The 23,249-nt window shown below is 45.2% G+C and overlaps 1 non-coding gene and 1 pseudogene across 1 annotated transcript; one reads left to right on the top strand and one right to left on the bottom strand.

The window, feature by feature from the left end:
• The first annotated feature begins 999 nt into the window (after positions 1-999).
• On the top strand, positions 1,000-1,165 carry LOC120857102 (annotated as a pseudogene).
• Positions 1,166-11,859: 10,694 nt separating this feature from the next.
• On the bottom strand, positions 11,860-11,965 carry LOC120857147. Its single transcript, XR_005719614.1, has one exon. It is a non-coding gene; the product is annotated as a small nucleolar RNA U13 (small nucleolar RNA).
• Between the last annotated feature and the right edge of the window lie 11,284 nt (positions 11,966-23,249).

The raw sequence follows: 23,249 nt of genomic DNA, 5'->3' as shown, positions 1-23,249 counted from the left end.
AAAGAGCACAAACAAAAATTCAGTTAGGATGTAAATGCCTTAAATAGTACAATCAACCAAGTTGACCTAATTGACATTTACGGAACCCTCCACCCAACAACAGTAGAACACGTATTATTTTCGAGTGCACATAGGACATTTACCAAGACAAACTATATCCAGAGCCATAAAGCAAGTCTCAAAGAATTTAAGTCACATAAAAATATTCTCTGGCCATAATGAAACTAACTAGAAATCAATAACAGAAGTCAGACAGAGAAGGGGAAATATCATGATATCCCTTATGTGTGGAATCTAAAAAGAAATGATACAAATGAACTTACTTACAAAACAAAACAAAAACTCACAGACTTAGAAAATGAACTTATGGTTGCAAGAGATGGGGGCTGGTAGGGATAGTAAGAGAGTTTGGGATGGTCATGTACACACTGCTGTATTTCAAATGGATAACCAACAAGGACTTATTGTATAGTACATGGAACTCTGCTCAATGTTATGTGGCAGCCTGGATGGCAGCAGGGTTTGGCGGAGAATGGATACATGTATATGTATGGCTGAGTCCCTTGGCTGTTCACCTGAAACTATCACAACATTGTTAATCAGCTGTACCCCAGTACAAAATACAAAATGCAAAAAAAATTACAAAAAGATCTCGGCAATATCCGCAACCATTTGGAAACCAAATAACACACCTCCAAATAATCCATGGGTCAAAGAAGAAATCAAAAGGGACAATGGAAAGTATTTTGGATGAAAAGAAAACACACAGATTATAATTTGCCACGAAATGATGCTTAAAAGTTATAGCACCAAATACCTGTATTAGAAAAGAATAAAGAATCGTTCAGCGGTTAAGATTTTGCACTTCCGCTGCAGGGTATGTGGATTCAATCCCTGGTCAGAGAACTAAGGTCTCACAAGGTACAGCCAAAAAAAATTTTTTTTTAAAGAATAAGGATCTCAAACAAATGACTTTAGCTTTAATGTTAAGAAGTTGGGGTGCTCGCTCCAGCAGCACATATACTAAAATTGGAACCATACAGGGATTCCCAGGTGGCGCTAGTGGAAAAGAATCCGCCTGCGAATGCAGGAACAATACAGGCAAGATTAGCATGGCCCCTGGGTAAGGATGACAGGCAAATTGGTGAACGCATTCCATATTTTAAAAGAAAAAGTGAAGGAAAGAAGAGAAAATTAAAAACCTAAGCAAATGAAAGAAAGGAGTATCAGTGGAAATCAATGCAATAGAAAACCTAAAAAATTAAGAAAAAAAAATCTATCAAACCAAAAGCCGCATCTTTGAGAACATTAATGAAACTGATGAATCTCTGACTCCAGGATAACAGCTGGTCACACGAAACACCAAGCTGTGATTAGAAGCCTGAAGTTTTCAGTCCCACTCCTCATCCTCCAGAGAAGGGAGAGAGGCTGGAGATGGAGTTAATTAACATTGACCATGCCTATGGGAGGAAGCCTCCATAAAATCCCAATAGCACAGGGTTCGGGGAGCTTGCAGGTTGGTGAACACATCCACATCGTGGTAGAACAACGTTCCCCAGCTCCACAGGGACAGAGATGCCTGTGCTCGGGGCCCTCCCAGACCTTGCCCCGAGTATCTCTGTATATCCTTAAATAAACTGGTAACATATATTTTTTTTAATTGATGAATCTCTAGCCAAATCAATCAGGAAAAAGAGGAAAGACAAAAAGTCATCAACATCAGGACTGAGAAAGTAACAAACCTCCATATCCTTAGGTATTAAGAAGATAATGAGGAAATATTGAAAACAAGTCTGTGCCAATAAACTTGACAACTTAAATGGACAAATTGCTTGAAAGACGCAAACTACCAAAGTTCATACAGAAAAAAATAGATAATGTGAATAATCCTATATTTATTAAGGAAATTTCCTTGTTTAAAATCTTCCCACAAAGAAACCCCAGCCCTGCATGTCTTGACTGATGAATTCTACCAAGTATTCAAGGAAGAAATAATACCAATTTTACACAAACTCTTCCAGATAATTGAAGAGGAGGAAGTATCCCTAACTCATTCTATGAAGCTAGAATTACTCTGATACCAAAACAAGACAAAGGCATTATAAGAAAAGAAAACAAGGCCAAAATTCCTCACAAACATGGATACAAAAATTCAACACCAAAATTTAGCAAATTGAATTTTGCTATATATAAAAAGAATATATATATATATATATATGTAAAGGATAAAATACCATGATCAAGTGAGATTTAGCCAACAAAGGCAAAATTGGTCTAACATTTGAAAATCAATCAATATAATTCCCTATGTTATTAATAACAAATGTAAAAAGAAAAAGAGATATTTTTAGATGTGGCAAAGGTATTTGATGAAATCCAACATACATTCCTGATTAAAAACCTTCAGCAAACCAGTAATAGAACAAACCTCTCCAGTCTGATAAAAGGCATCTACAAAAATAACTATGGTTAACAGCATACATAATGGTTAAAGTCTAAGGGCTTTCTGCCCAAGACTGGGAATGAGTGACATCCAAACTCATCACCTATTCTGATGATGGTACTAAAGTTTCCAGCCAGCGCAACAAGATAAGAAATAAAAGACATCCATATTTGAAAGAAGTGAAACTGCCTTTAGGCTTCCCTGGTGGCTCAGCGATAAAGAATTCACCTGCAGTGCAGGAGACACAGGAGATATGGGTTCTATCCCTGGGTCAGGAAGATCCCCTGGAGAAGGAAATGGCAACATATTCCACCATTCTTTCCTGGGAAAAAATCCCACGGACAAAAGAGCCTGGCAGGCTATGGTCCAGAGGGTCTCAAAACAGTCAGACATGACTTAGTGACTAAACAAAACAAAGCGAAAAAAGAAAAAACACTGTCTCTAGTCAGAGATGACATAATCATTGATGGAGAAAATTTGATGAAGTTCTCTAAAAGAGCTACTGAAAATGATAAGTGAATTCAACGAAGTTGCAGGATACAAGATCAATATACAAAACTCAATTGTATTTCTACTTATTAGCAATAAATAAGTAATGACAACAAAATAAATGACAATTACAGTAGTTTTAAAACTATGACGTAGGGGTAGATCTGATCAAAGACATGCAACATCTGTGCACTAAAAATTACAAAACATGGCTGAGAAGAACTAAATAAGTGGAGAGATATATACCACAGTCATGGATCAGAGACTCAAGGATGTTAAAATGCCAGTTCTTCCAAAGTGTCTATGGGATTCAATGCAACCCCAATCAAAACCCCAGCCAGCTTTTTTATAGACATTTATGAGCTTGTTCTAAAGTTTATGAATGTGGAAACGCAAAGGACCTTGAGGAGCTGAAAAAACCTTGAAAAACAAAGCTGGAGGATTTCTACTACCTGGTTTGAAGACTAATTATCTAGCTAAAATAATTAAGACTGTGGAGTTTTAAAAAAGTAGACAAATAGATCAATAGAAAGGAATAGAGAGTGCAGAAATAGGCCTAGACATATGTGTACACAGAGCCTCCCCAGTGATATTAGTGGTTAAAGAACCTGCCTGGCAATGTAGGAGACTTCAGAGACTCCGGTTCAATCCCTGGCTGGGGAAGATCCCTATGGACAGAGGAGCCCAGTGGGCTACAAACCACACGGTCACACAGAGTCGGACACGACTGAAGTGACTTAGCACACACTCCTAGGCATACTGCTGATTTTCAACAAGTGTGGAAAGGCAATTCAGTAGAGAAAAGATAGTCTTTTCAATAAATAATGCCAGAACAACTGGATATCTATATGCAAAAAAAAAAAATCTAATAATCTATACCTCACACTACATACAGAAATCAACTTAAAATGGATCATAGGCTTAAATGTAAAACCTAAATTTATAAAACTTCTAGAAGAGAACATAGGAGAAAATCTTTGTGACCTTGGGTCAGACTGGGGTTTTGATTGGGATTGTATTGAATCTATCGATCAACAGATACAATAGTGAAAGCACAGTCTATAAAAGAAAAAACGATAAACTGAGCTTCAACACAATTAAGGGGAATTGGAGAACCTAACAAAATGCACCCGATTTTAGCACAGTCTGCCAAGTGCCGTGGGAGTATAGTGGGCATTAGTTGGTTACATTCCCGGCAATAATTGCCCTCATCTCTGTCCTAAAAACTCTCCCTCTGGGAACCACCCCACTCCTACTTTGTAGGAGCCTCGTGCTTGGATGAGATTGCTCTCACTCCGGTTCCAAGGTGATCTGCCTGGCATAATTTCATTGCTTGTACCACACACTGACTGATTCAGGAAGAGAAGCTCTAATATGAACTGGTGTGTGAATTCTCTTATCCACTTTATGTCAGTCTAACCACAGTGGGGTTTAAGGCTTTTGCTCTATGGCTGGGGAAGAACACATTTTCTCTTTATGCCCTTAAGTCAAGAAGGATGAATGCAGTCTTTATCGCTGCTGGCCACCCATCTTGACTCCTTGAGAGAAATCAATCTGAAAACAAAGCCAACACATCTGAAGAGGCTAGAATCTAGAGAACTAATGACGAAAAGAGCCGCCGTCCTGATCAAACCATTCCTGAAGCTGTTACTTCTGAAATTCTTAGGCATCTGAGATAATAAATGGAATTTCCTCTTACTTGCATCTAAAAGCATCCTTATTGATATAGGGGCATAGAAGACAGCTCATTAATTTTGTCTGATAATACTGGAGAAGTCTTCCCAGAGGGGACATTATTCAACCTTTGATTTAAAGGCTAAGTAGGCTTTCGCCAGCTAATAAGAGAAGTAAGAATGATCAGCTGTCACCTTGAGGACAGCCTGACTTCCCTCCAACCCTGAAGCTGAGATCCTTTCCCTAAGTCCTCTCTCCCCCTTGAATCTTCACCTTCTCACCTCCGTTCACCAGGCAGCAGCTTATTGCCAGTGGGGATATATTAAAGCTGACTCCTTCTGCCCAGGAAATGGAAAGAACCCAGGAGAATTAACTGGAAAAAACCTATTAAGCAACAAAGAACATACCCAGCTAGCAAATCATCTTCAGAATTCTAAATCATGCAAGTGGCCTTCTTGAATGGCTTTCCCTGCCTGTAAGAGCTCTCCACCTCGAGAGAACCTTGGAGACCAACGGGGTCTGGAATTTTCCTAGCTTGGGCATGCCTCATCCCTCTCCCCTGTGTGCCCTTCAGTCATGAGACTTTAACAAGATCCACCTAGCCATGAAACCCTCACATAATTACAAAGAATCCTTTCTCCTTTTGAGAAGCAAGCCTTTTCCCCTTGGGCTGAGACAAAAATCCAGCCTTTGATGTGGCCTCAGACTCCATGTTGATTAGAGTTCCTTCTTGTGCAGTGCTTTCCAGCACGTTATCTCATCCAAGCTGAGAACCAGCCAGGGATTCTGGGGCCCAGATAGCAGATGAGGACCTGGGGTCTCCCAGAGATTAAATGGCTTGCTCAAGGTCACGCAGCTAGCACCTGGAGGGGGCCCATTCCTGGATCCCTGCACTGCCTCTCTTCTTACATGAATTCTCAGAAAAGCATCTCCACTGTGCCTACAGTCTGCTATGCGAACAGCAGCCAACCTCACCAGGGCAACAACAGTGTTCTATCCTTCCAGAAATCTAGGAATCCCCCGGTAGGTCATGCCTCCCCTCATAGCTTAGTAAAGAACGTGCCTGCAGTGCAGGAGACCCAGGTTCAATTCCTGGGTCAGGAAGATCCCCTGGAGAAAGAAATGGCAACCCACTCCAGTATTCTTGCCTGGAGAATCCCATGGACAGAGGAGCCTGGCGGGCTACAGTCCATGGGGTCGCGAGAGTCGGACACAACAGCGACTAAACCACCAGCCGGTAGATCTTGACAGGGCACAGCTGCCAAAGTGAGACACTGGGCAGCCACTCATTGCATCTGGGCCTCAAATCCCTGCACGTAAAGTGGACCTAGCTGCCTCACCAGCAGTGGGGACAGTCGCACAGGGCCACTGAGCTCCTCCGATGGACTGGCATTTACCCTCCACCGGCCTGAGAGCTGACCGCGGTCAACAGTGCTGGAGCGGGCGTGGGCGCTGAGGGTTCCAGCCGACCACATGCTCAGCAGGACGATGGAAGAAAGGAGTCAGGGGAGGGGTGGCTTCCTACCTGCCCCGTGGGAACCGGGGCAGAGCGTCCCCAAGGGCCGAAACCTGCACACCACCCTCAGAGTTTCCATCCTTCTCACACGAAGCCTCGCTTCCTTTCCCACACTGGTATTACCGCCCCAAGCCACCGCCTCTATTGCCCAGCTTCACCCGGAACAATGGAACCTGGAGGCCTTCTAAAATTAGCCTCTGGCCCTGCCAGGGTTCCTGCCACTGCCCAGGGTCACTGACTTCCTGAGCTGGGGACATGGGCCTGCTTGGTTTTCTTTCACTGCTCTCCCTCCCTCCTCGCCTGCCTCCTCCTGCCAGCTCTCAGGTGCAGAATTCACCTGGGTTCCTATCTCGTGCTCCCAACCAAGGCAGTGAGCGAGCCAAGCTAGGAGTGGGACTGCTGGGCCTGGAAGAACAGAAGGCTTCCCTCCGAATCAACAGCTGGGCACAGCTGTAAGTCAAGCTCAGATGAGGGGCTTGCCTGGTGGTTCAGTGGCTAAGACTCCACACTCCCAAGACAGGGGGCCCAGGTTCGATCCCTGATCAGGGAACTAGACTCCACATCCATGTGTGGCAACTAAGAGTTTGCTTGCTGCGACTGGAAGATTCCCCATGCTGCAACAAAAGACCCAGCGCAGCCAAATAAAATTTTTTTTTTCATTTCCAGTGAGCACCCACATGCTCAGTGAGCCCTGTCTGCCTCCACAGAATGACATTTCCCCAGACTCCAAAGTGATATACACTCTCCTCCTCTCACTCTTCACACCTCCCACATTCTCCTCCCACCCCTGCCACTTCATACCACCACCACGCCAATGACCTTGCTTTCTACTTCCTGGGGAAAAACCTGGTGCAATCTGACAGGAACCCCCTCCTCTCCTTACCACAAACCACTGGCCTACTCACATCAAGACCGCCTGTCTGCTTCCCTCCTGTGAGGAGGGATAACGTCCTAGGTCCATCCGGGTGCTTTGATTCCACGCTCCCCCGCTCCTCAAGGACACAGCTCCCGCCCAAGCCCTCATACCTGCATCACGAGCTTCTCTTCTCCCCAAGCCACCCATCAGCACGTAAGCATGCTTCAGCATCTCGTGTCCGTACACATCTTCCCACAGTCTCATGTCCCCTTCCAGGGGCTCGCCCCAAGCTTTCCTCCCCCTCCTCAGCAAAACTGTTGGGCAGTGGCAGCAACCACACTCCACCCACTCGTCCATCATTCTCTCTCAATGCCCTGCACTAAGAAGCCAAGCTCCTTCCTACTTTCCGGCCTTTGCACATGCTCCTCCCCAATCTTTGCTCTTCTCCTTCAGAGCTCGGTTTATGTGTTTTTCCTCAGAAGTTCTTTTCTTGACCATTTAACCTCAACCAACCTCCTAGTAACCATCACGTCTCCCTGTATTAATTCTCAGGATAACACTTAACTGTCTAGTAAGTAAACTGACTGTTGGGCTTCCCAGGTGGTGCTAGTGGTAAAGAATCCACCCGCTGATGCAAGAGGCATAAGAGACACGAGTTCGATCCCTGGGTCGGGAAGATCCCTTGAAGCAGGGAATGTCTACCCACTCCAGTATTCTTGCCTGGAGAATCGCATGGACAGAGGAGCCTGGTGGGCTACAGTCCACAAGGTTGAAGTGACCTCACACACAGACTAACTGCTCGATCATTTTCTGCTTCTTCCTTTGTGATCCATCCCCCACTACAAGGATTAAACTCCGCAACAACAGAGGCCTTATCATTCTCATTCAGTACTGCGCTTAGACAGTGCCTGGCACCTGATTAACAGGCAATGACTACGTGTTGATTGGCTGAATAAAGGTGTCCTGGACAAGCCTATTTCAATTTTTTAGAGGGGTTTTTTAAGTTGTCAAGGTCATTATTAAAACCAGGTAATGGAAGATTGACATGCAAATAGAGAGAAGCTGGAAGTAGAGGGGGCTTTAGGAAGCTGATGCCACAGGGGAGGCAAGAGGACATGCTGCCAAAACGGATCAAAGGCGGCGGTCAAAGATATCCAGGGCTGGCAGGGGCAGGGAAACCAGCGTTCTCATGAACTGATAATGACTCTATAAACCATGCAATGCTTCAAAAGACAAAGATCATGGCATCCGGTCCCATCACTTCATGGCAAATAGATGGGGAAAGAATGGAAACAGTGACAGACTTTATTTTCTTGGATTTCAAAACCACTGTGGATGGTGACTGGAGCCATGAAATTAAAAGACACTAGCTCTTTGGAGAGAAAGCTATGACAAACCTAGACAGTGTATTAAAAAGCAGAGACATTACTTTGCCTACAAAGGTCCATATAGTGAAAGCTATGGTTTTCCCAGTAGTCATGTACGGATATTAGAGTTGGACAATAAAAAAAGGCTGAGCACCAAAGAATTGATGCCTTTCAATTGTGGTGCTGGAAAAGACTTTTGAGAGTCCCTTGGACGGCAAGGAGGTCAAATCTGTCAATCCTAAAGGAAATCAACCCTGAATATTCATTGGAAGGACTGATGCTGAAGCTGAAGCCCCAGTACTTTGGCCACCTGATGGGAAAAGCCGATTCATTAGAAAAGACCCTGATTTGGGAAAGATCGAGGGCAGGAGGAGAAGGGAGCAACACGATGAGATTGTTGGATGGCATCACCGACTCAATGGACATGAGTTTGAGCAAACTCTGGGAGATCATGATGGACAGGGAACCGTGGCGTGCTGCAGTCCATGGGGTCGCAAAGAGTTGGACATGACTGAGTGACTGAACAACAAATACTTCTGCAGGCAACTTTGGTAGTATCTATTTGAAATATTAAATGTCTGTGTTCTCTGACCCAATATTTTCACTTCTGGGTGTTTATCCTGCAGACAAACTCTCACAAATGCATAAAGAGAAATGTATACAGAAACACTGCAGCACTGTTTATCATAGCAGAAACTTGGCCATAACGCAAATGTCCATAAATAGGGGACTGGTTACATAAACTATTGCATAGCTGCACAATAGACTTAAAAGAATGAGGCAGACTTATATGTATTTTCTAGAAAAGACATCTAATATAGTCCAATGGAGAGAAAAACAAGTTGCAGAACGAGCCGTATACACAATACTATCCTATTTTTGTTTTTAAAAAGAAATAAAATATGTTAATATGTGTATAAAAATGTTGGAAGAGAATATACTAAACTGTTTATGACAGTTATTTTGAGGGGATTCTGTATGCAGGGAGGTGCAACTTTTTAGATTTTATATTTCTGCAATGTGTTGGGTTTGTATATCCATACATTATTTCTGTGACCAGAAATTTTCTAATTTATTTGTTTTTTATTTTTGGCTGTGCTGGATCTTCACTGCTGCTCAGGATACTCTAGTTGTGGTGCACAGGCTTCTCATTGCTGTGGCTTCTCTCGTCGCTGAGCACAGGCTCCAGATATGCAGGCTTCAGTGGTTGCCACACTCGGGCTCAGCAGTTTCAATATACGGCTCTAGCGTGCGCCTGGGCTCAGCAGTTGCAGCTCACAGACTCTAGAGCACAGGCTCAATAGTTGTGGTGCATGGGCTTAGTTGCTCAGCAGCCTGCGGGATCTTCCCAGACCAGGGATCAAACCCGTGTCTCCTGCATTGGCATACGTGTATGTGTGCTGAGCCGCTTCAGTCGTGTCCACCTCCGTGCGACTCTATGGACTGCAAGCCGCCAGGCTCCTCTGTCCAGGGGGATTCTCCCAGCAATGCCGTGCCCTCCTCCAGGGGATCTTCCTGACCCGGGGATTGAACCTGCGTCTCTTACATCTGCCTGTATTGGCAGCCAGATTCTTTACCACTGGGCCACCAGGGAAACCAGTGACCAGAAAATACTGAAGACAAACAAGAGGTAATAAATGGCAGGCAGCTGAACTAGGACAGTGGCAGAGGGGGTACAGAGAAGAGGGCAGGCAGGAGAGCTATTGATGAGACAAGAGTCACAGAAGCTGTGCTGCAGACTTTTAGCCTAGGTGATGAGGAGAGCAAGGGCCCTAATCCAGGAGGGTAACACCTCACCACACGAGGACTGCAAAATAAGGTCGACCACATTTCGTGTAAATGACCCAAATTGCAACTGACTGACTGCTGCCATTCTGGTCCTACATGCCTTTCTAGCCGCCCAGCACCAATGTGACAAAAGCCTTTGCTTTCACTCCCCCCTGTGCTGCAGAAACTAGGCTGCCAGCACCATTCTCAGACCTAGGCCAAGGAGCCCTGTCCTGGGACCTCCTGTATGCGTGCACACACGCACACGCATATACCCAAGCGCACACGCATATACCCAAGCACACACGCATATACCCAAGCACACACGCATACACAGAAATACTGGTAAAGAACACGAGTGACTCAGCAATTCCATTCCCTCTTAAGTACATCTCCAAGAAAACAGAAACATATATCCACACAGAAGCTTGTACAGGGATGTTCGCTGCAGCAGTTCACAATAGCCACAAGAAGTGGAAACAGTCCAAACGTCCATCAACAGGAAACTGGGTAAACAAAATGTGGTCTCTCCAAACACTGGAATCTCATTCAGTCACAGAAAGGAATGACGTGCTGATGCATGCTTCAACTTGGACAAGCCTTGAAAACATTATGCTAAGTAAAAAAAAGTCAGCCACAAAAAGGCACATGTTATGATTCTGTTTATATGTAATGTACAAAATAGGCAAACTCATACAGAAGGAAGTAGACTAGTAGTTGCCAGGGACTTGGGAGAGGGGAGAACGAGAGGCGACAGCACATGGGTGCAGCATTTCTTTTTGATTAAAAAAAAAAAAAAGACACTGAAATTGGTGCTAATGGTTGCACAACTGTGTGAACATACTAAAAACCACTGACCTATTCATTTGAAATGGGCGAGTGGTATGGTATGTAAATACTGTTAGAATACAGCTATTAATAATAAACATACACACAGACACCTCCCTCTCTCAGAAGCATAGCTCAGGGCACACACAGTGCAGCGCACAACCCTAAACATCCTCTGTTGTGACCCGTGTTCTTCCATGTCTCTGGCCCCATGGCTTCCTTGTCAAAGACACCTAAGCCAAGGGTCAGGACAAGGTGTGGCCGTGGTGCAGCCAGAGCTAGAGATGGACCTGCTTTAGAGGGCAAGGAAGACAGTCCTGAGGAAGTCTTCAGCAAATAAAAAGAAAAAGCAATCCATCTGCCGGATCCTTCCTTTTAGATCTGTGACAATACATCCTTTCCCAGGAAGGGGGTGTTGATGTTCTTGCTTCTCTTCCTGTTTCAATCATAAAGTATTCAGGAATGAGCAGAGTATTTGCAACTTTTGCATGTGATTTTTGAGAAAGATTTTCAATATTAAATCATTTGTATTACTCCTCGATTTGTAAATGTGGAGGTCTAGATGGAAACGCATACAGCTTGGTACTGATTCTTTCCACTGGCCACCAGAAGAATGCTGAATACTAGAGCTGGAAATAGTTTTATGCTTATAAAAGCATGTAATAAGATTCAACTGATGGCCTAGTGGTTAGGATTTCAAGCTTTCACTATGTGGCCTGGGTTCAATCCCAGGTCAGGGCACTAAGATCCCACAAGTCAAGGTGTAGCCAAAGAAAGAAAAGATTTAACCGAATTTTCAGAAAATAAAAATTTAAGTCATCAGCTTTATTCAAAATATTTGCTTTACATTTCTATATTTTTCTATTTAAATTAGTAGTGTGCATTTTATTTTATTTTATTTTTTATTATTTTTTTTTTACGTCAGACGGGTAATGTGCCGGTTGTCGTAACAAGGTTTGCAGGGAGGCACATGTCACGCAGCAGCGTGAACACCCAATCATCACGCTTATGAACTACAAAAGGATCAGTAGTGTGCATTTTAATAGATGATTTTTGGAAGAAAAGGGATTTCTTTGAAAATATATGGTAATTAATTTTCACTTGATAGTGAAAATTTGCTTCAATTTGCTTCAATTTACATTGAATTAATGAAACAATTCAAGGTCTGTATTTTTGGAAACTGTTCTTTGTACTTTTATTCTTTAGTTCATTGCTATCAACAGCACACAAACTAGGGAAAATCCTGACCAAATCAATATAATTAGTGATTTTATTAAAATAAAGACAAGAAAAATCAATGCCATGGAAATTATATAATAATTTATGAATGGTATTTGTCTTTATTACTTATCCAGTCATCTCTGGCCCATTAACAAAATACCCGGACATGCACAAAATTAAATTCAATCAGTTTTGATTATGTTGCCAACTTTGAGTTACATATTTCCTAGTTTTGTTGTTATAAAGTTATATTTGCCAAAGTAGAAGGTTAGAAGGTATTTTATTATTTATAAAGAAAAGTTTGTTTTCCTTATAACTTTTAAATATTTGGCCATGTAATATTATGCAGGCCTCTCACCCCAGCCCCACAAACCCAATGGGCAGGCCCACTGGCTGTGCCTTCAGACTCTTTCTGAGGGTGATGGAAGACAAGCATACAGAGGATAAACAACCCCAGCTACCAGAGATGGGACCACTCCCAGGGCCCATAGGCCCTCCATAACACACTCCAAGTCCACCTGCAGAGGAAAAAGATGACTTCCCCATAGCCAGGCAGATATCTGCCTTCCTTAGCCAGGAGCATCTGCTTCCTGGGATGATGGGCCCTTGGGAGAAACCCCAGCCTACCAAGAGAGGGTGCTCCTGCTCTATGACCCCAGAGACAGCAGAACACACAGTTTCCCCATTCATTACCTCATCGGACAGACGCAGAGTCCCCGCCCTCATGCTGCCTTCAGCCTAGTGAAGGGAGGGACACCACGGTCACACGCCTAGAGGACCTGCAGCCCGTCCAATCCAGGTGGGATGCACCAGGGCCAGCCTGCTCTGGCTTCAGTCTCCCCTCCCGGAGAGGTGTGGGGACCATGCCTCCTGCCAGCCGGTCTTCACTCGGCTCTGGATGCCCCACGGAATCCTGGCCCAACAGGAACACCCAACACTGGAGAGCAAACAGCAGTCTGTTGCTCAGGGTCCCCCATATTTACAAAGGTTCAAGAAACACTTCTGCCTGCAACTGCCCGCCACCCACCCAACCGCCACCCACCCAACCGCCACCCCTGAAAGTGAGAAAGGCTCAGAGACAGAGCTCCGACTCAGCTATATGCAAAAGTCGCTATTACCAAACAGAATGACTGGACAGCTGGGAACGCACTCAAGGACCCCATGACTTCACTTCTCCCTGAGAACAATGGGTAAATGCTTACTTAACCCGCAAATAATGAAAGGACTGCTTTGGGCAATTTTTCTGAAACAAAGGAACTGCCTGCTCCAAAAAGAATTGAAGTCATCACTTCTAAAGACCAAAACTTCTTGTGACCTTTCCAGAGAATTTTTCGTCAAGGTTTCAAAAGTCTGAGAGATCGGTCTCAGCCTGAACACCCTGCTGCAGTTTGAGCAAGGGAACACGGAAGGGAAGGAGCAGACTTGGAGGGGTTATGACAAGGCTGGTTTGAGTATAACTAGTGGCATGGGTAGCGAAGCAAGAAAATTTGGGAGTCATCCACATCAAGATGAGCTCACCAAGGGAAGTGGGGAAGAGAGAGAACAGAAGGCGAGGGCCTGAAGAACACCTGTATTTCTAGGACACGAGGAGAGGAGGAGTCAGAAATAGAAAAGGCAGGAGCAGACAGGCAGGAGAACCAAGAAAAGTGAATTCAAGAGAGAGGGAGTGGGTGGTCGTCTCTGCAGATGCAGGCAGGCCAGGAGTGAGAACTGAAGACGTGTCCACGGTGGGTGACCTGTAAGAAGCTGTTTCAGAAGAGATGGGAGCGGAGGTCCAATTGCAGGGTGTGAAGGAGTAAAAGCAAGAGAAAACTGAGATGGTGACTGAGGGGTCAGTAGACGGAACGGAAGCTGTTTTAGGACAGGCGAAGGTGGAGAAAACTGGGAAATCCAACAGAAAGGAGTTAATTGAGGCCGCCAAGGCCTCGATGGAGGGATGGAGGGGAGTGAAACACTGCAGAGAACCAGGGGCAGGCCCTCCACCCGCAAGGCAGGAGGGACAGAAGGAGAAGGATGGAGTTGAGGGGGGAGGGAACACAGGTTGGGGCTCAGCCACTGTGGCTGCTTCACCTCCCCAGTCTGGGAAACCAAGGTCAGCATGGCCGAGCCACCACTGTGGGTCTGGCATCTGAGCTAAAGGACCCGTATGCCCAAGAGCCCAGGCACTTCCATGGTGATAATAAATACCTCCTGACCAACCATGGATCACTCTCTCATTCACTTATTTGACAATATTGGGCTTCCCTGGTAGCTCAGACTATGAAGAATCTGCCTGCAATGCAGGAGACCCAGGTTCGATCCCTGGGTCGGGAAGATCCCCTGGAGAAGGGAATGGCTACCCACACCAGTATTCTTGCCTGGAGAACTCCATGGACAGAGGAGCCTGGCGGGCTACAGTCTATAGCGTCACACAAAGTCAGACACAAGCAACACTCACTTTCTTCACCATCCCCTGCTCTGTGATGGGTACTTCACTGAATGCTGGAAGTTACAAAAGTCAGAGGGACCCGGACTTGCCCTCACAAAGCTCAGAGAGCAGCAGGGAGCAAGATGAAGCAGACCTTCACACAGTGTGGTAAGGCTAGACAGAAGGGGATATGGAATTCCAGAGCAAGGACATCTCACCTTAGGGAGGAAGCACGTGGGGGAGAAAGCAACACATAAGCTAAGAACCAAGGCCGGAGGAGGAAGGAGCCAAGAGAACAGCAAGGGCAGTGGTGTTCCAGGCAGAGGGTACAGAGCACTCAAAGACACAGAAGTGAGCAAGACCTGGTGATGCCAAGAACCGGATCCGAAAGGTCAGGGTGGCTGAGAGCGGGGCATACAGCAGTCATTCAAGGGATGGGGTTGAAGCCACAGGAACAGGGCTTGCCTGAGATATTTAGAAAAAAAAAAAAAAAAAACAGAATCAAATAAAATAATTACCTGATTACAAGTACAGCCTCCACAGGTCACTATATCCTGGGACCAAAACAACTGTGTACATTGTGTACTGAATAAAATCCATAACCCTTGCCAGCGGGTGGCGGGAGGGAGGGAATTGCTGCAGTGATTAAATCAGTGACTATCAGAAATGTGAAAGAAAGGGAGGGAGGGAGGGACGGAGAGAGGAAGGGAAGAAGGAGAGAGCCTGTACCAGCTTGGCTTAATGGAAGCTGAAAATAACTGACTTTTTTTTTTTAGCTGATCAGGTTTAGTCCCATCGATGTCATGAAAGCAAGGCCTCTGAAGAAGGATTGACAGAGGGAAATCTGGTCTGAACAAGCCCTGAACTGCACCTGACTTCTGCTTGTACCTCTTGAGTGTGGTCCTCCCAAATGTGTGGGTTATCAATTGAAAAACCTCTATAGTTTCCGAGCCAGAGTGAGAAGGGGTCGGCATCCTGGGGTGTGCTGAGAAGCTGCTCAGGGCCCCAGAGACACACCAAAGAGCACAGCTGAGCCTTCTCCAGGGCTGATTCGAGTTGAGCACTCCCTCCAGGTTCAAGGTGGGCTCAGACCTAGTGAAGATGGGAGAAGCTTCTGGGAAGGTCTAAGAACCCTGGAGAACCTGCCTGGGGGCCCTTGCAAGTCAGTGTCTGCACTTGCGGAGGAAACAAAGGAAGGGAGGAAGGGAAGGGAGAGAGGGAACAAAGGACCAGAGGTAGGTGTGGTGAGCCCCAGGCAAGCCAGCCTGATATTTTTCTCTTTCTCTCTTTTCTTTTTTTTTTTTTTTTTGTCTGTGCCACATCCTTGGGCCACATGCAGGCTCTTGGTTGCAGCATGCAGGATCTAGTTCCCCAACCAGGGACTGAACCTGGGCCCCTGCATTGAGAGTGTGGAGTCTCAACCACTGGACCACCCCGGGAAGTCCTGTGTTTTCCTTTATTTCTCAGTAGGAATTCCCTTTCAAAAAAAAGGAAAGTTTAGCTTATACATACCAAAGGGAAAGGTAGAGGAGAGAAAAAAAAAAAACTAAAAATGGAATAGAAGCTCAATTCCAGGCCCAACTCACTGGCTGCTGACTGTGTGGTGTGCGGGGAGGGGGGAAAGGAAGAAGTCCCGGGAACTGAGCTCCCAAGGGGTAACCCAAGCACAGTGCTACCTGCACAACCTCCGCAGTGAGTAGCAAAGCTGGGAATCAAAGCTCAGAAAGTGACCCAACCAGCTCAAGGTTCCACAGCTGGATAATGACAGGTGGGGTTCAAACCTGATGACAGGCCGTGCTGAGCAAAGTCACTCACCTTTCTGTGTCCCTGTTTTTTCCATTTTAAAATGGAAACAGTAATAAAGCGACCGCGAGAATGGAATGAAATAATACGTGAAAACACACATAGTAAACTGTAAAGCCTGAGGCCCCTGTTACTGTCCTCCCCAGGCCCCTCCCCCTGCTGAGGCACGATCTGAGCCACTCCCCTCCCTGGTGCTCCCCCCTCCCCACCTCACAGAGGGCAGGTGTTGAGAATGACTCTGCCAAACCGAGCCAAGGTCTGGACTCCCTGCCCTTCCTGGCTTGCTTGGCCAATACTCAACAGGATTTATCACAGTTCCTGGAACACTGCAGATCTGCTAGAACAAGGATGTCCAACCCTGGCCAGCTGTCCTGGAGCCTCCAAACCATCTTGTAGGACCAGCCAGCCACGGCAGCTGGAGACCTGATGTGCCAAGAGTACTGCTGGCTCAGGACTGGGTGTGCCTGGAAATTCACCAGAGTCGTCACGACAGAGGGACATTGCTGGGAATGTCTCCACCTGGGAGACACTGTCTACGCCCATGTGGAAAGCAGCCGTGGTGCCGGGCAGGGCCCTCTGCCTTCAGAACCCCAGCCCCAGCCTCTGAGGAAGGCAGGTCCAGGTCTACACCCATCTCTCCCCTCCTTGTCCCTCGCACGCCTCCTGGGAAGCGGCCTCTGTGACCTCCTCGTCCTAGTACAGCTTGATTCATCTAAACAGAACATGCCAGGTGGTGTGGACAGGTGGCCCAGCCTCCTCAGGGAAGTCTGGAAAAACCCAGGAAGCAGGCCGAGCTCCCAAGAGCTCAAGCTGGGCTTTCTCTGCCAGCCTCTGATAAAGGGCACAAGGCTCACGTACCCTCAGGGACACAAAGGGCAGGGGACAAGCCCTGGGTGGGGAGTCAGGAGCCCTGGGGCCTGGGCCTGGCATTGCCAGGATTACTGTATGACCTTGAGCAAAGCACTTCCTTTTGCTGGTCCTCAGTCTCCTCATCTGTAAGCGAAGGGTCTGAAACTAGATCACTGAGGCCCATTATAACACTTGCTTTCTATCCATCACATATCGTGGTCACCCTCAGAAAGCCTCATATGGTCCCCAACACAGACGCTTCACAGGCCCTGAAACTGGACGTCATTTGAGTCAGAAATTGTTACTCATTCAGTCATGTCTGACTCTTTGCAACCCCGTGGACTGCAGCCCGGGCTCCTCTGTCCACAGAATTCTCCAGGCAAGAATACTGGAGTGGGTTGCCATGCCCTCCTCCAGGGGATCTTCCCAACTCAGGGATCGAAGGCAGGTCTCCTGCATTGCAGGTAGATTCTTTACCATCTGAGCCACCGGGAAGCCCAGCAGAAATAGGCGGCAGGTCCACCTCTCACCTCCTGGGGGAGCCCTCACCGCCCTCAGCTGAGGCTCCCGAGGAACACAACTTCCGGCAGGACTCCCTGAACCCACCTAGAAGAAACTCTAAGCTGTAAAGGGGAGCTCATCACTTCATTCGCCTGTCAGACAACGAGGCACTGTCCAGAACCTGAGTTAGGTCATTAAAGTGACAGCTGCTCATCCAGAATATAATAAATCTGCCTCCTTGTCACTTGTTCATCAGGTCACAAGGGAACATAACAAAGGCCAGCTTTCATCACAGTCTGGTTACTGACAGTATATCCTGAGCCAAGAACAGGTCCCTGGGACCTTCCAGCAGCTCACCGCAACACCAGCAAACAGAACACTGGGCAAAGCACACATCTCTCCAGCCCCTTGTGGTGCTGGCAGCAAGCTCCAGACAGAAAGCCCAAACCCAGGAATAGACAGGAAAGCTTTGCCACCTTGGAGAAGTCTCTTAGTCCCTGAGGATAAGAGTAATAATTGGATTGATGCAAGAGATAAAATATACAATACAGAGACATGTGCTGTATAAACAGCAAAAAAGTCACCCAAACAAACTGGGTAATGGTGAAAAAACAAAAGCGGTGTAGAATTTTCATGATGTACCGTGTACTGGAGCGAGCTTGCAAGAGCTCATTTTTAAATATTCAGGAATTTTGCTAGCCAGTTAATATTGTGTTTAGTAGCTTGAAATCACTGGAGAAGGAAATGGCAACTCACTCCAGTATTCTTGCCTAGAGAATCCCAGGGACTGCTGCTCCCATAATCCTGCTGCCGTCTATGGGGTAGCACAGAGTTGGACACGACTGATGCGACTTAGCAGCAGCAGCAGCAGCTTGAAATCAGCTATAGCAGGAGTATTTACATCTCAGAAATGTAAAAGCCCATCAAAGAGGGCTTTTTTCCCCCTAGAGAGCCACGTGTTCAATATTTACCAGCACACCACTGTTTATAAATAAGAGCAGTGCAAAAGAAGTCAGCGTGCTATTGCTTCAAACACATGCACCATAACTTTATACATCCAAATGACTGTTGACTAATTCAAGACAGTAAGCTTGGGAGCTTATATTCTTTCCTAACACTTATAAAACATTTCCAGGACTTCCTTGGCAGTCTAGTCGTTGAGACTCTGCGCTTCCAGTGTAGAAGAGCACAAGTTCAATTCCCTGGTCAGGGAAGATCCTGCATGACACATGATGTGGCCAAAAAAAAAAAATTCCATTTCCACAAACATGTATTGAGATCTACTACATGTCAGGCACCAAAAATTCAAAAACAAAAGAAAACAAAATCAAACAAAACCTTTCCTGAACTGTTCACAGGGTGGTAGAGGAGTGAGGCAGCATACACCACAGGACAGTCCGGGAGTGGAGCGGCCTGAATGCTAGTCGCAAGCCACAGGGGAGGGCACTGTGGGCAGAGGGAATGGCATACACAGAGGCACAGAGGGATGGGCGATAAGACAACTTTTTAAAGTTTCTCTCTAGAATAGGCTTGGAGGAAGTTTTAAAGTTGATCTACTATAGGCAGGGTAACAGAGAAGGCGATGGCACCCCACTCCAGTCCTCTTGCCTGGAAAATCCCATGGATGGAGGAGCCTGGTAGGCTGCAGTCCATGGGGTCGCAAAGAGTCAGACACTACTGAGCGACTTCACTTTCACTTTTCACTTTCATGCACTGGAGAAGGAAATGGCAACCCACTCCAGAGTTCTTGCCTGGAGAATCCCAGGAACGGGGGAGTTTGGTGGACTGCCATCAATGGGGTCGCGCAGAGTCGGACACAACTGAAGCGACTTAGCAGCAGCAGCAGCAGCAGGCAGGGCAAAAGCTAATAGAGTTTTGTCAAGAGAATGCACTGGTCATAGTAAACACCCTCTTCCAACAACACAAGAGAAGACTTTACACATGAACATCACCAGGTGGTCAACACCGAAATCAGATTGATTATATTCTTTGCAGCCAAAGATAGAGAAGCTCTATACAGTCAGCAAAAACAAGACCAGGAGCTGACTGTGGCTCAGATCATGAACTCCTTATTGCCAAATTCAGACTTAAATTGAAGAAAGTAGAGAAAACCACTAGACCATTCAGCTATGACCTAAACCAAATCCCTTATGACTATACAGTGGAAGTGAGAAATAGATTCAAGGGATTAGATCTGATAGACAGAGTGCCTGATGAACTGTGGATGGAGGTTTGTGACATTGTACAGGAGACAGGGATCAAGACCATCCCCATGGAAAAGGAATGCAAAAAAGCAAAATGGCTGTCCGAAGAGGCCTTACAAATAGCTGTGAAAAGAAGAGAAGCAAAAAGCAAAGGAGAAAAGGAAAGACATACCCATTTGAATGCCAAGTTCCAAAGAATAGCAAGGAGAGATAAGAAAGCCTTCCTCAGTGATCAATGCAAAAAAAAAACAGACGAAAACAATACAATGGGAAAGACTAGAGATCTCTTCAAGAAAATTAGAGATACCAAGGGAACGTTTCATGCAAAGATGGGCTCGATAAAGGACAGAAATGGTACGGACCTGACAGAAGCAGAAGATATTAAGAAGAGGTGGCAAGAATACACAGAAGAACTGTACAAAAAAGATCTTCATGACCAAGATAATCACAATGGTGTGATCACTCACCTAGAGCCAGACATCCTGGAATGTGAAGTCAAGTGGGCCTTAGAAAGCATCACTACGAACAAAGCTAGTGGAGGTGACGGAATTCCAGCTGAGCTATTTCAAATCCTGAAAGATGATGCTGTGAAAGTGCTGCACTCAATATGCCAGCACATTTGGAAAACTCAGCAGTGGGCACAGGACTGGAAAAGGTCAGTTTTCATTCTAATCCCAAAGAAAGGCAATGCCAAAGAATGCTCAAACTACCGCACAATTGCACTCATCTCACACGCTAGTAAAGTAATGCTCCAAATTCTCCAAGCCAGGCTTCAGCAATACGTGAACCATGAACTTCCAGGTGGTTTTAGAAAAGGCAGAGGAACCAGAGATCAAATTGCCAACATCTGCTGGGTCATGGAGAAAGCAAGAGTTCTAGAGAAACATCTATTTCTGCTTTATTGACTATGCCAAAGCCTTTGACTGTGTGGATCACAATAAACTGTGGAAAACTCTTAAAGAGATGGGAATACCAGACCCCCTGACCTGCCTCTTGAGAAACCTATATGCAGGTCAGGAAGCAACAGTTAGAACTGGACATGGAACAACAGACTGTTTCCAAATAGGGAAAGGAGTACGTCAAGGCTGTATATTGTCACCCTGCTTATTTAACTTATATGCAGAGTACATCATGAGAAACGCTGGGCTGAAGGAAGCACAAGCAAGAATCAAAATTGCTGGGAGAAATATCAATAACCTCAGATATGCAGATGACACCACCCTTATGACAGAAAGCTAAGAAGAACTAAAAAGCCTCTTGATGAAAGTGAAAGAGAAGAGTGAAAAAGTTGACTTAAAACTCACATTCAGAAAACTAAGATCATGGCACCTGGTTCCATCACTTCATGGCAAATAGATGGGGAAAGAGTGACAGACTTTATTTTGGGGGGCTTCAAAATCACTGCAGATGGTAACTGCAGCCATGAAATTAAAAGATGCTTACTCTTTGGAGGAAAAAGTTATGATCAACCCAGACAGCATGTTAAAAAGCAGAGATATTTTATTTATTAAAAAGCAGAGCCAACAAAGGTCTGTTTAGTCAAAGCTATGGTTTTTCTAGTAGTCATGTATCATGTGAGAATTGAATTATACAGAAAGCTGAGCGCTGAAGAATTGATGCTTTTGAACTGTGGTGTTGGAGAAGACTCTTTGAGAGTCCCTCGGACTGCAAGGAGATCCAACCAGTCCATTCTGAAGGAAATCAGTCCTGAATATTCACTGGAAGGACTGATGCTGAAGCTGAAACTCCAACACTTTGGCCACCTGATGCAAAGAACTGATTCATTTGAAAAGATCCTGATGCTGGGAAAGATTGAAGGCGGGAGGAGAAGGGGATAACAGAGGATGAGATGGTTGGATGGCATCACCGACTCAATGGACATGAGTTTGAGTAAACTCCGGGAGTTGGTGATGGACAGGGAGGCCTGGCGTGCTGCAGTCCATGGGGTCACAAACAGTCAGATATGACTGACTGAACTGAACTATAGGCATTATTTATTCTAGCCAAAAAGTGTATCTCTCACCTCACTCCTCTCAGCAGAATTTAGCACCAAATTTCCTTTGGCTGTTTCCAAAACCGAAATCCACTTTCAAGGGATGAGAATTTGCCATTGAAGAGTCCAGCCACTCAAAGTAAAAACACTGACAGAGACAACCTCTCTGTTGAGGGGGCTCCTTCAGGCTGGCTCTTGGATATATGAGACAGTTTAAATTTCCATCTCATTTCTCCATAATGCTTTACAGGGAACAATGAGCACCAACTTGTTTCTCTTGAAACATGTCCACGTTCTGCCTTGGAGAATGCCAGAATTTGAATTTCAAAAGTGAAGGCCAAGGAAAAAAAAAAGCATCCAGACAGCAAAAGGAGGTTACCTTCAAAGGAACAAAACTCAAGGTGACCTCAGACTCCTCAACATTAAACACTAGCGACAGGGGAACCAGGTCATGAATCCTAAGCCAGCCAAAGCACTGTCCACGTGTAGAGGCAACAGAATGTCATTCTCTCATTCACAGAGGTTCAGAAAATTATACCATCCTCATGCCCTTTTGGAAAAAATATTTGAAGGCAACTAACCATCTGGAGGGGAAGTAAAATACAAAATTCAAAAATGGTGAAGTTGAGGTAACATGGAAAAACTAAGAAGTGTGCAGTAAAGCAGTCAAGTCTAAAAAAACAATTGTTGGGGAATTTCCCTGGCAATCCAGTGGTTAGGACTCCACTTTCATTGCCAGGGCCCAGGTTCAATCCCTGGTCAGGGAACTAAGATCCCACAAGCTGCATGGCATGGTCAATAATAAATATTAGGATCAACATATATACACTATTGATATCATGTACAACATAGACAACTAATGAGAAAACTAAATGGGAAAGAAATCCAAAAAAGAGAGGATATATGGATATATATGCAGCTGATTCAGTTTGCTGTACAACAGAAACTAACACAACATTGTAAAGCAAATATGCTCCAATAAAAATTAATTTTAAAAATAATAAATAATTGTTGTAAATGTGTTTTAACACTAGATGTTAGCCATTTATATGAAATTCCAGAACAGGCAAAATTAATATATGGAGAAAGAAATTAAAACAACAGTTGTTTCTGGGGGGACAGGGGTTGACTTCCTAGGAAGGATTAAAAAGAAGCCTAGAGTGAAGAAAACATCTCTATTTTATAAACAACTTTTATTAAACAGGTATGCACATTTGTCAAAACTTGAATTGTACACTTAAAGTCAGTACATTTCACTGTATGTAATGATGTCTCAATAAAAATGAATACCTTGATTCTTACAATCTATGAATATGGTATAATTTCTGCTT

The sequence above is a fragment of the Oryx dammah genome, unplaced genomic scaffold (genome assembly GCF_014754425.2).
Source record: "Oryx dammah isolate SB20612 unplaced genomic scaffold, SCBI_Odam_1.1 HiC_scaffold_28, whole genome shotgun sequence".
In the NCBI taxonomy this organism is placed as follows: domain Eukaryota; kingdom Metazoa; phylum Chordata; class Mammalia; order Artiodactyla; family Bovidae; genus Oryx; species Oryx dammah.
Note: the sequence above shows the minus strand (reverse complement) of the source record. Positions and strands in the feature narration are given on the sequence as shown.